Source organism: Silene latifolia, chromosome 7, assembly GCF_048544455.1.
Source record: "Silene latifolia isolate original U9 population chromosome 7, ASM4854445v1, whole genome shotgun sequence".
Taxonomy (NCBI): Eukaryota; Viridiplantae; Streptophyta; class Magnoliopsida; order Caryophyllales; family Caryophyllaceae; genus Silene; species Silene latifolia.
The window spans coordinates 12,483,923-12,498,567 of record NC_133532.1 but is presented as its reverse complement, the minus strand read 5'-3'; the positions used below and the strand labels follow the sequence as shown (position 1 = coordinate 12,498,567).

General features: G+C 34.1%; 1 protein-coding gene across 1 annotated transcript in view; it reads right to left on the bottom strand.

Moving 5' to 3' along the window:
• The window catches only part of LOC141591758 (beta-amyrin synthase-like), a 232,564-nt gene that overhangs the window by 152,397 nt on the left and 65,522 nt on the right, over positions 1–14,645 (bottom strand). The window lies entirely within an intron of this gene.

Sequence of the window (14,645 nt, the reverse complement as noted above, 5' to 3'; positions counted from 1 at the left end):
CCGACCCAAAACGGCAAATATTTTATTTTTGACCATTATTTCAAAAATGGATTCTATTTTTTCTGAGCTTATTACCTCAAACTTTATTTGTTTTTTTTTTTTAGCATATGCATATTTTTTGTGAGCTTAGTAAAGTTTATAAGTTAGATTTTAATTTTTTTTCCCATCAAAACTCACATTTAACTAAGCTTATATGTAATATTTTTGAGTTTTGTTATAATTTTTTGAGGTTAATGTTTAAGTGAATGAACTCGGAAATTTTATACTAAAACTCATAATCTATAAATACTATTAAAAGGCTACCCTAAAATGTTCAATTAAGTCCACGTAGACAATGCCACGTAGGATAAAAAAAGTCACGCAGACATTTGAAACCCACCTCAGCCCCATAACCCCAATGTCACATACACATTCATACCCAATTACCCCGTCTCTTATCATCACTGTTCCTATCGACAACGACAATCCCCCTTTTTCCGCTCATTTTGTTAACCGACATTAATTTATTATTACATGGCATTAATTTAATTCATTTATCTATAAATTAATTTAAGTTCACTTATCTATAATATTAAAAGATATTATCTATATTCTTAAATGATTTTTGTATATTAAATATATTATTTTCCCAAATTTATGTAAACCTTAGAAATTACATCAAAATTTCATAATTTATAGTTAATATTGACATTTTAATTGAAATTTTTGTGATAAAACATGTTAATAAAATTTATAATTTATAATTAAAATTGAAATTTTTATAATAAAATATGTTAATAAATTAATTAAAACTCTTCATATTACTTACCACCCACCATTTTTATTAACATTTTTTCCTATTTAATTCATTTTTTTTAATTAAACACGGAAATAAATTGATTAAAACTCTTCATAATACTTAACACCCACCAAATTAATTAATTTTTTTTTCTATTTAATCAATTTTTATAATACAATATGTTAATAAATTGATTAAAACTCTTTATATTACTTAACAGTTAACACCAATCATTTTCATTAACATTTTTTCCTATTTAATTCACCTCTTGAGTTTCTCGGCAATCAATTATTTAATTAAATAATACCACAAAATAAATTAAAAATAAAATTAAAATATTGGATTTTATGGTTGTATAATGGCTATAAAACCTATAATAGTTTCTATCTATAAAATCTTATTAAAAGGCTAACAAAAAAATGTGACATTGCAAGTTTAATTGTGATGTGACAACTTTTAATGTGACATGGTATAAAAAAAAAGTGATATGGATTACCAATTTAAGAAAATTAAAAAAATATAAGGTAAAAAAAGTTAAAAAAATATAAGGGATAAACACAAAAAAAAAAAAAAAAAAAAAAAAATTGTAAACCATTGATCTCCTCTCATAATTTTTATTTATTTATTTACCTTATTTATTTAATAACCATTATTTCCTTTATTTAATGAAATGACCTTTTAACTTTCCCTTCATCATTACTATATATACTCCGTTTTTATGTACCATATTTTTTTATTTTTCTTTCATTCATAAAATTTTGAGAGAATTTGTAATAGAATTTTTCATATATATATAACTATTATATTCATCCTAATTTTCAATTTTATTCAAAAAATAGCACCTAAAGTATACATAGAAAAGTAAACTAATTGTTTCATTTTTTATTTTTCTTATATTTTGTATTAATTTGTTATTATTTTTTGTGTTTGTATTAATATTGCAGGAGAATGAATTTCCAATTTTATTCAAAAAATTGGTAGGTAAGGTATAGCTAAAGAACTAAATTAATTATTTCGCTTTTTATTTTTATTATGTTTTGAATTAATTAGAATCTTATTAGTTACTTTTTTTGTGTTTATATTAATATTGCAGGAGAATGAATTTTCAACTTTATTCAAAAAATTGGTAGGTAAACTATACAATGAGAACTAAATTAATTGTTTCACTTTTTATTTTTATTATGTTTTGAATTAATTAGAATTTTATTAGTTATTTTTGTGTGTGTGTTTGTATTAATATTATAAGAGGATGACATACTCACATATCAATAACAATACACGAGATTCGAAATAATGACTATGGATCTTTTTTACAGATTTTTTTTCTTGGTTTGGATGACTCTTTCATTTTTGTCAGTTTTTCATTTTTCTACAATGGTGTATTAGAAATATCGAATGGTAGCAAAAATCTTTAATAAGTTGTTGACATGTTGTTACATTATTGTCCTTCACTCTTTCATACACTTTAGTCTCCTCTGTATCACTTATGTTTTATTTTTACTTTGTCAAACAGGTTACAAATCAAATTGTTTAGCCAAATTACGATACACATGTCAATTTGATCTTATCATAGTGTTATAATATGCATAAATAGTAATTAGTTAGAAAACGATTTCTTATTCTCCAATTCATTGTTTCAATTCCAATGTGTAATTAGTTTTACTCATCTTATACTAATAATAATAATTATTAGAGTTCACCTATAAAGTTTTGATCCTTACTTTACTCTCTTACTTTTTGTCCCATATCTAATCTTATATATACTACGGAGTATATTATTATAACACAAAATGTGATATTTTAAATATATGTAATCTTTTCTTGGAATTATTTGGAATAGTTGTTAAAGTTGCTCACATAAAAGTTCACGACCGTTTCTTTGCAAGATAAACATAGGGTCAAGTACTTTAAAATGCACCAAAACGACAATAAAAACAGTATCTTCATTCAAGCAATAAAGAGGCAAAATGCAATGTTTGTTGGTGAAAAAAATCATTCATATTCTATAATCTTTAAGCCGGTCAAAGCAATGGTTAAATAATAAAGAGACAAATGAAGAATCGCTAACTAAAGAGACAATTGAAGAACCATTAATTGAACAGGCAATTGAAGAATCATTAGCAACTCAAACGAGAAAATTGAGAGTCATTGATTTTCTTTCTATAAAATCTCATCAAAATACCAATTCATATTGTCTTATTTGATACCAGGTTGTCGAAACCAACATTACCCGTCCTTTGAAAACAAGGGACGACAATGGAGCGCAATTTCATGTTCCAATACTTCTATGGCGTCAAGATTGTCCATAAGACCAGAAGTACCCGAAAATTCAATTTGACGGATTGTGTCCTCACTTCAAAACAACCAAGCTATTCACATTTTGCTTTGCGTACCATCTAGAATCAAAAATTTGGTGTATTAAACTTTTATTTAAAATACCGGTTTAATTATTTGTGAGTGGTTTTTTAATTAAAATTAAACAAATGATTGAGAGGGGGACTACTCCATATAAGTTATTCACAAATTAAACACTTAAAAACAATCAATTATTAACGATCCCGTGATTTTCACGGGTTTCAAAACTAGTTTTTTAAATAAAACTCAAAAACTTTATTTTAATGCTCAGAAACTATAAAATTGGTTGTGTACATTGTATAATCTACTTACTGATATACTCCTTGTGTCTCACTTAATAATTTTTTTGAGAATAAAATAAAAATTACTACCTTTCCAGTTTTTTTTAAAATGACTCCCTTTTCTAAATTTCAACGTTTTGCCATGGTTAAATGTTGAGATTCAAGATTCGGCCATTGTCAAACGTTGACATTCAACATTTGCTCCATGGTCGATTTTTGAATGTCAACTTTTCGTCCATAGTTCATTCAATTTTTTTTAAACTGTGTTTATTGCCTTTATTTGCCGATTTTTTTAATTTTTTAAGTTTTCTAGTTGATGTGGGGTATTTTGTAAGATTTTTTATTTATTTAATGCAGGTGGGAGATCGAAATAAAAGAGGGAAGAACATTATGAAAGTCCCACAGCCGCTATAATGGTCTGACCTCAACCGTACTTTGGGCCGCATCGTCACATCTTCCAAGCGTTGTTTACGCTGTTTGGTGGCGCGACCACCGCCACCGCCATTTAGAGAAGGCAAGGTCATGGGAGTTAGCTGATAGTTTCCGGCTTGTTGGAGAGGAAGAGGAGGGGTGGGAGGACGAGGATGTAGGTGAGTATCGGGTCGTAGGGAACCTGTTATCCCAGAGATTTTTGACCTAGAGGTTGGCCCGGGATCCTAGAGGCCGATATTCGAGTACTAGGGAGACTTCCTTGAGCACGGAGAGGTCGCAATCGATGAGGGATACTTCTTGGGTCCTTAGAGGTCCCGTTGTTGGTGCATGGTCCTGCTAACAGTTCCGTCTTACGGAGCTTCGGTAGATATGTAGCGTTCATCAATTGGTCTCAGCCTAACGACCCTGAAATGTTGAGATCGTGGCTCAAATACTACGAGAGGCTGAACTGTGTGAGGGAGATTAGAGAGATTGAGCTCCATGACGTTGTTGCCGTTAGGGTTCATTCAAGCCGACTTGGTGTTTTGAGGGACTGTTTTACCACCGGTCTAGACGATACCTGCTAAGTACTTTTATAGAGAGGCGACAGCCGGATACTAAAAATTTCCATATGCCTTTTGGAGGGATTAGAATCATGCTCCACGATGTGGAGCGCATTCTCGGGATACGGGTTAGTGATGATAGGGTGTGTGTGCACGGTATGGTTGGGGCCGAGGATCCGGGTTTGAGGGTGAAGATAGCTAGGTTTTATAGAGTTCATGTTTCCCGGGAGGTACCACCGCACTATAAGAACGGTGGTTTATTGACAATAGAATTGAGGGATGTTATTGAGGAGGGGAACGAGCATGACTCGTTTTGGGCGTACCTTTTGATCTTATTGGGACATACTTTGTTCATGGACAAGAGTGGTGCTACAATGAACGCTCAGTTGTTGCCCTTGCTTGATACTCTCTTGGCCGGGTTGATTCGTACGCTTGGGGTGCCCGTTGTTTGTACTGGCCTACTTATACCGTCAACTAGGGATAGCATCGTGCCGAGAGACTATTGGTGTTAGCGGGTGTCTACCATTACTCCAGGCATGGATATACGAGTAATTTCCCAGTTCCAACCCGACGATGGATACTATCTTGAGGATAGATCTCTAGTATAAGCTTGGGCCCGCGTGCCTCGGTTTAAGGATGATCGTCAGCTATTACAGATGCATCACCAGAGTTTAGACAGGCTTAGGATGGAGCATGTCCGATGGTTGCCCTACAGGAACCGTCCCCATGGCGCATGTAGGGTGGTACTTTACTCTGGTTTTATCATATTTTTCGATATAGTAGAGTCGTACGAGCCTGGTCGGTGAATGCTTCAGTTTGGGTATCGCCAGACAGTTCCGTATCCGATGCAGAATCCGTCTCTTGAGCAGCGCCCGATGAAGGGCAATTATAGGCTTGAGTTCGGGGAAGATACCGATAGGACTTGGGGGGTCAAAACTTCGAACATAGCCCTGCGACATTGGTTAGTTCCGGTGTTTATGCCATTCGAAGTTGCTGAGGGGTACATGAACTGTTACTCGGAGATTTCTCACCAGTATTTCTATCCCCCCGTCACACCAGGTCGAGTTTCATTCAGTCCCTTTTTATGAGCAGCCGGAGGTCGCCTTAGGTCTTAGTCTTCATTACAGGACCGTCTACCAACAACCCACTGAGGAGATGCAGAGAGCGCGTCTAGAGGTGTTGTTTTAGGCGTTTCGGTCGTACTATGATTGTGAGGATGATGAGTAGTTTATTTTATTTTGTATCACTCTTTTTGTTTTAATTTTTTAATTTTTTAATTTTTATTTTATCTCTTTGTATGGATATTTTACGTTTTTAATATAATTTGTATCAATTTTTATTTTAAATTTAGTACGTTTTTTTTATCGATCAACTTCGTATTGAAAAAACGATATTTTAAATACAACTTAATTAAAACATTATTAACAGAATACATTACATAGGTTACAAGACATAAATTGAAAATACAACTTAATTAAAACGTAATTAACGGAATTTAAAATGCGACATAAATTGAAAATACAAATTAATTAAAACATAGTTTAACGGAATTTAAAATCGGACTTCATTATCTTCCGCTGATGAAGATGAGGATTCCAGATCTTCTAAATAGTCTTCAGCCTCAATTTCTTCAGGTTGACGAGCAACATATTAATCATAGATATCAATGATGTCGAGTTTCTCGTTGTCGAGGTTGAACACTTAACCAGAACATAAATCGAAAAGTGTTGCGTAATCGAGCATGGTCAGTATGCGTGTAAAATATTTAAAGACATCACTTGGCAACCCCGGCATAGTTTGTTGCCTTACATAGGCCTTCTCCTTGTCATCCAATCCCGCAAAATGGCAATCCATGTCCTTGTAAATTGCTACATTTTGGTTGTGTCGTCCACCACTTTCGGAGGTTGTAATGTTCCAAACTACCGTTACTTGATCTTTTTTAACCACGTAAATTTGCAGGACACAAATATGGAACATGCAGGAACATTTAGTCGACCTCTTTGGCTTGTCGGGATCATCGTTGGCGGGGGTAGCCCATGTCTTGAACATAAAAAGTAAGTTGCCAACAACCCGTTTTCTTTTCTGTTTTTTTGCGCCGTTATTTGCTTTAACCAAAGCAAAACCATTCTCGAATGCTATACTCTTAGCCCAACTGAAAGCATCATCACGCGTTTCAAAGTCTAAAGTCGTAACGAACAACGGGTTGTAATGAAAGGAATTCTCGCCAAAACTCTCCCACGAAACCTGTTTCATGCAATTTGGACAATAGTTTGACAATAAAAATTAAACATAGCCTAAAAAAATTACGTTAAATAGAAGCAAAACAAAAAAACGAGTTAATTGTCCGACCATGGACTGAAAGTTGACACTTAAAAATCAATCCATGGGCAAACAATAAGATTCAACGTTCAACCATGGATTGAATGTTGAGAATCAACGTTCAACCATGGCCAAACATTGAATCTCAACAATCAGCCGTGGTGAAACATTGAGACTCAACGTTCAGCCATGGCCAAACGTCGATACTCAACTTTCAGCCCATGGTTGAACGTTGGGAATCAACGTTTGTCCATGGATTGGTTGTTGAGTCTCAACTTTCAGTCCATGGGTTGTATAATTTCATATGTACGCAAAAAACCGGCAATGTTTACTCCAATTTCGTAAATACGTGTAATTCAAGTAACGAATAGAATAAACGATCCAGAAAAAAAACTTCACGAAATTAACAATGCGATTAAGTTGTTAACTGGTGATTTGGGTTCCGTCATGCCAATCGATGTTCCTAATTATTGTTTTTGGGCTACCCTTCTACAAGGAAATATATGTGACACTAAAAACTTAACATGGCTACCATAGCTGGAAAAAAAAGTTCCATTGTAAACCAAACATGAAAGTACTTCTACGTGAGTCTTAGGCTAAATCTAATGCTTGAGATGTGGATTATTGATTCTACCGCCTATGGAACGCAAGCTCGCACACATTCATGATGCTTGAGTGTTTCGTCACAAGTGTTGAGCTAGCTGGCTGTTTCGGATACGCGAAACCATTATTTAAATTAAGTTTAGCTAGCTAGTGTATTTTAGTCAAAAATCTAAATCTCAAATAAAGCCTTCGTATTTTATATTGTTTTGCATTGAATGCCCTTTGCGCTTGAAGTGTGGATGTAACTGTAGGACTCCTCATACCTGATGCTAATATTCCACTTTTAAATTGAAAGGGTGGGATTCAAACCCGTTACCTTGTGGTCACACTAGCTCTGATACCATGTCAAGAAACCATCCCAACCAAAAGCTTAAACTGATGGTTGGAGTCTCAAGATCGGTTTTATACTCTAATATCTTACCCCCAAATTTAAAGTGGAATATTAGCACCATGTATGGGAAGGCCTACAGTTAAATCCACACTTCAAGCCCATATTAAAAGGCATTCATGTAATACTACACATTTATGAAAATCGAGTACTCGGTCAAGTACGTTGCCTCGACCGAGTACGATGTTGGGTGTTTTTAGTCTGGCTTCTGGCTTGGGGGGCACTCGATCGAGTGTGGGTGGCACTCGGTCGAGTAGGGTTTACTCATTCGAGTATCTAGGGTACTCAACCGAGTGTCCGGTCTGGCACGAGTAATTTGCACGGTTTTGATTAAAATGATTAGAGGTTATAAAACATTCTACGGCATTTCACTAATTACGTTTTACAAACTAAAATATTTCTAATTACCTCTCTAATCATCTTAATCACCTCCTAAGCAAGTTTGATTGATCGTTAAGCATTTGAGATCCTTATTTCCGTGTCAATCACACTAGTAAGTTGCTATCATTGCTAATCAGTTTTATTATCGTTAGAAGTTTACGTAAACCCTAATTTGGGGGATTTGGGTAACTAGTTATAAATCTTAATTGGGTTCCAAGTATATCAATGTAAAGGTGACGATTTCGTAGAGGAGCAGTTCTAGACCGTCTTGCTTTGCTTTTGGATTTTGCGAATAAGCTAAGGTAGGGTTTCCCTACACAGTACAATTATGTGGTTAATTGCTTTGGGTGTTTGTTGTGATTATAGTATTGTGTATTGCGATTGTGAATATTGGAGATGTTGGTTGGATATTGTGAGCCATGTTGGGAGATGGTTTAACCCCCTTATTTCGCCTCTTGTGACTCCCGTTACAATGGGGATGTGCACATTAATGAGCTTGGGTTCGCTCGTTGCGATGAGGGGGGATTTGATGACCACGCTGCGGTTTGGCATCGGCATGAGTGGGTTACCTGTTGCGATGGGAACCCGGCTACTCGTTGCGATGAGAGCCATTTGTGACTATGGAGTTTGGAGGATTATTGAGTATTGATTGTGTTATCTTAAGTTGCTTATTCTTGTGTGAGGTTGTGATTAATTGGGTAATTGTACTGACCTTCGATATAATAACATAAAAAGGCATCTTGGGCCTCCATTGAAGTGTCACGTGTCACACCTTAACTGCTTGCCACCTATCATATATAATATACCTCCATAAATTATATCAAAAATAAATTGCTAAACTTACGTTTTGCACTATAGGCTCCCAACCTCATTGATATTGTGTATTAACATGCCATAAAAAAAAGAATTAAGATGCATTAATGAGGGTTGAATTTCCGAAATCCTGACTATTGAAATTCTCTTTTCCATATATATTCCTCATTTTCTAATCCTAAATTTGGAGTCAATTTTCCTACTCTCTCAATTTTCTTGACACATTTGTCCATGTCTAATTGTTTAGGGATGTAGAAATGGTAAGTTCCATTTATTGGTTCCTTTTAATATTTATTTTACTTTGAATTTACTCATCTTTCTTAATAAACTCATGTCCATGATTATAGTTTGATCCAATCTCTTATTTGGTTGGGTTTGTTTCCTCTAAATATTGTAGTTTTCACACAAGGCGTATAATTATTGTGTATTTAGAGATGTGTATAGGTAATGAAATTGTTTTTTATAAGCTATATATTGAGGAGAAGTTTGTTCATCCGAGTTTCGTTGAAGTTATAAGTGTTTGTTCAGTGATGATAATTGATCTAATAATGTACCACTATGTATTGTAGGTTGCTGACGTAAACAAGTGAATGACTTTTGCGGGGTATCATTAAATCTTAGCCAACATATATTTGCTACAATATGTCTTCATGAATATCATTTCTTTCGGGCCAAAACATACAATTTTTTTTAATGCAATATTATTTTTTCCATTTTTAAAGAACTTCATGTGTCCCTTTGATATTATAGTATAGACCGCTTCTGCCTCTTGGCGTTCATGCATTTTTGTCCCCGAGCTCATAAACCATCCCATATCCTATCCCGCGAGACATTACTTTTAACAACAAAAGAAAAATAATGTCCATAACAAGCCCCATGATTTTCACGGGAGACGGAACTAGTTCTATGTTTTCAAAATTGTGGTGATACATTTGATATTTCCGGCAAATGGTGAGCAGTGAGTCTAGCAGGTATTGATGTTTGAGCTTGCTTGCGGGTTTGGATGGGACGTCGTCGAGACTTACACTTTAGCTTCCACTGTTGTTTAGTAGGCTTTCATTTGATAAGTTGAGATGAGTTGTATTATACTTTCATTTGAGGTTTCAGTTGCATAACTTTGGTTAAACTTTAATATTAACATTTCGTGTTTCATTATGTTATCTCTGATGCATACTACTTCGGGTAACCGAGATGGTAGCACTCTCACGTGCTATGTGGTCTTGATAAGGCACTTTAGTAGATGGGGGTGTTACAATTCATGTGAGGAGGCGTGTTAGAGTATAAAATCGATCTTGAGACGGTTACAATTTATAATAGAGTTATCTTGGGGAATAATCCTATTATTAAAGATAATATCCTAATTAATATATTATCTATTTCCCTAATATTCCTAATATGATAATATATCGCTAATATAATTAAATTTATCGGATTTTATCTTACAAATGTAAGACGACCTTAATAGTTAATACCAGAATTCATGAGCTTCAACGAAACTATTACAAGTTGAATTTAATTTGCTTTGAATGTTCATGCTAATTTTTATTTTGAGTTTTCTTAATTTACATATATGATCTACACCTTAGATTTTTTTGCATTGTTGGTTTTATCACAATAACTTACAAACTCTTAAGTTGGTAGTAAGATTTTACTTGGACACAATATATTATAGAGTAATATTGTTTACTAGGTAGTATCCCGTGCTTCGCACAGTCTGTTTTTATATTTTATTATTATAATTGAAGGAAAAATTATATAATTGATATATGATATTTAATATTTTACTTAAAAATAAAATAGATTAACCTTTTTCAAATCTTTTTTTTTTTTTGCTGATTTACTTCAAAGTATTTTTAAATAAAATAGATAAAGTAAGTAATAGACAATGGTTTATAAATGGTACCATGTATATAACATTTATTTAAGAATAACTAAAAAGAGGAATTATAATTCCTATTTTCTCACATCTCTTATAACACAAATGTCCTTAATAATCATTATTTTTATTGTGATTATTCATATGCACTTCTTACTATAGTGTGCATATCTACTCTTTACCACAATGTGTATACCCACTTGAAATCATGATATTCTCATTTCTTTTCAATTTCAATTAAACAAAATAAATGTTTATACCCACTTGAAATCATGATATTTCTCGTTTCTTTTCAATTAAACAAAATAAATTGCATACAAAAGAACTATATGGAATTCAATGCTAAACTATCTTGTAAAACCCTCAATTTGCATGATAAGATTTTAAAATTTTGTTATCATAACTCCACGGTATAAAAATATTTAAATAGTGTATGGCTTTATTGTGGGGGCTAATCCTCCTTGGCAGATCCTGGAAGGTTTCCTGAAAAGAATATGGCACAAATTTTCAATTGATAAGATTTCATTTTTACCAAATGGAGTTTTTATTGCACGGTTTTAGACGGATGAAATGAAGCAGGCCGTGCTTAATAGTGGTCACTTTCTGTTTGATAACAAACCTATGATTATCAAACCCTGGATGCCTGACATTAAATTGACAAAGGAGGAGGTCAAGTCTGTCCCTGCTTGGGTAAGACTACATAAACTACCTCTTAAGTTTTGGGGCAAGTGTCTAGTCAAATTAGCTAACCTTGTTGGCAAATATATCAAAAGTGAGAGTGCTACAGAACATAAAACTAGACTAGGCTTTGCTCGTGTGATGGTGGAATTGCAGATAATCAAAAGTTTCCTAATTCAATTAAATTTCTAGATGAAAAGAAGAATTACATTGAAATACCTATTGAATATGAATGGAAGCCTATCCTTTGTACCAAATGTAAACAATTGGGGCATGTGAAGGATAACTGTAGGAAGGATAAGAAAAAGGTACCTAATCAGGTAGTCAGGAAAGAGTGGAGGCCTATCAAGCAGCCACTTCACCAGAATACTACTATGAAGTTACCTGCAAAACAACCACAAAACCTACATCAGGAAACAGAAAGAGAGATTATCACAACTCCAAAAACCAGACCTGATCAGAGCAAGACAGGATCACTGTCACCTATCAAAGCCACAAGGCAGGGGCATATCAATGTAAACAAGATTAGGCCTGGTTCTCCAACTTACATGGACACTCTCTGTGGGTCAAGCTCTCCTAAGGAAGGCATTGGCATATCTGGTGATGACTCCCCTATCCTTGATCCATGACAAAAATTGGATTTTGGAATGTGAGGGGGATGAATAAGGTGGGCAAACAGCATACTGTACATAATTTTTTGCGTGCCAATAATGTTAGTCTTTTTGGTTTACTTGAAACAAAAATAAAACCTAATAAAGTGCATAAGGCAGTGGTCAATGTGTTTAGTGACTGGAGTGTAACAACTAATTCAGCTTATCACACAGGCGGAAAGATATGGGTGGTCTGGAAACCTCAAGTTTATGATGTACTCTTTTTGGAGTATGATGCCCAATATATTCACCTCAGGGTAACTGACAAACAGTCCCATATGGAATTTTTCTATACAGTAGTTTATGCATTTAATGGGATTAGTGAAAGAGAACCTCTTTGGGAGAATCTCAAAAGGTTAAGGACCCAATGTTGGGGGCCTTGGCTTATTGGGGGTGACTTTAATTGTGTTTTACAAGCATAAGAGAGGTTGGGTGGTAACTATACTTTGGCTGAGTCTGTTCCTTTTCAGCATTGTTTGGAAGATTGTGATGTCATGGATATTCAAGCCTCGGGTTCTTACTATACTTGGTCTAACAAGCAACCCCCTGAGACTAGAGTTTATAGCAGACTAGACAGGGCATGTGTGAACCAAAGATGGATTGATCAATTCCCAGATTTTTATGACAACTTCCTCCCTGAGGGGCTTTTTGATCACACACCTTGTGTTATAGGCAGAGCAGACAAAGGTCCGCACAGGAATAGACCTTTTAAATACTTTAATATGTGGAGCTCAGCCCCTACTTTCCATGACAATGTGGCAAAAGTCTGGCATAAATACATTGAGGGTACTAAAATGTATAGGATTGTTCAGAAGCTCAAGTTACTCAAGCCTATTCTCAAGGACATCAATAGGTCTTGTTACTCTGATGTTGAAAATCAAGCATTGATGGCTGAAACCAAACTAATACAGTTGCAGAAGCAGCTAGTTCAACAGCCAGGTGATAGGGGCCTAATGAATCAGGAGCATGAGACTTGTAAGTTATTCTTACATCTGCAGCAAGCTAAAATGGAATTTCTAAGGCAAAAAGCAAAAACGCATTGGCTCTCTGAGGGAGACACTAATACAACCTATTTCCTGTAAGAAATTATTAATCTCATTATTTAACATATTCATATATGTGACATTTAATTTAGTCATAAAATTAAATCTAGATCTTATGCATGCAAACATAAATAGAAATAGAGAATAAATCGTCACTTCTTACTATAGAATTTCGGATTAAAGGGCACAAGTAAGATCTCCTTCTTACTTGTTCTTGAGCTTTCCTTATATGGAAGAACAAGGATTCAAGCTTAGAATCCCTCCCAAAGATGTATACCCAAGATAACCTCTTAAAAGACTAATATTATTAATACTAGAACAATATTAATCTTAATAAAAATGACCCAAAATATTATTTTGGTCTCTTGCTTTTTCGGTCAAGAAAGGAGGGAAGAAGAAGTAATTTTTCTCTCTAAAATTTCTATAATTTTTAGATGTTGAAAAAGAATGAATGATCACACACTAGTCATTGTAGTGTATATTAGGAAAAATATAGAGAAAAAACCCTTGGTCTTTTCTCTATGACAAAACCGGGTAGAGGGTGGGAAACAAGGCCAATGCATGACACTTTCTTCTACCCATAAAATGTAGGTATGTAAGAGTAGGTATTAGTGTGATGATTACACTTTTAAATAAAATATAAAGCACAATTTAAACCCTAATCCACTCTATTTTTCGGTACATTTTGTGTAAAATGGAAAGTCCATTTTACACATTATTTTGTCAATTTGTCAAAAGTCACATGTAACTAGTCATGTGTAATTGTAATGTATTTTTTTAAAACATATTAAAAAAATCAACGTATTAATAAAAATACGTCATGTACAAAATCGACTTAGTAATTCATAATTACTTGTACCAAAACGGTTTACCAATTATAAATCACAACATCTTATATTTATAATAAATTATTCATTCAGTTTCAATTGTTTCTGTAAACAATAATTTCATCTAACCAATAAAACAATTCGATCAGTTAGACCGTATCTTATTTAATCAAATTACAATGAGACACGTAAATATTACTTCCAAAATCGTCCGTCAATTTTTAAGTAATTTAATTAACTCGTATCGTCATACGATCAATGAAATATTCAATTAAGAGTGTTACCCTTTAGGTATGACCTAAGGGGATCAACTGATCACCACCGTCGCACGACAGTAATGTCAAACTCTAGTCAGCCAATCATTACCGATATGTGTGGACCAGTTGACTGTAAAATATTACATCCCACATGTATTCTTAAAATGAGATTTAAACATGTGATCATCATGATCAACAGTTGTGATCGCATTATTGTCGGAGGACACATATTCCAACAATCTCCCACTTGTCCTCGAAAAGTGTGCGTCACCAATTCTCTTGTCCTATTACTATCTCCCACTCAATGCAAGATGTCTTTCAGGTCGTACTTGCAAGTGATCATATCTAGAGTGGTTTCCTCGATCAGGAGAATAACTGATTGACCGGAATTATCTACCATAGATACCTTCCGAGCGTGGCCA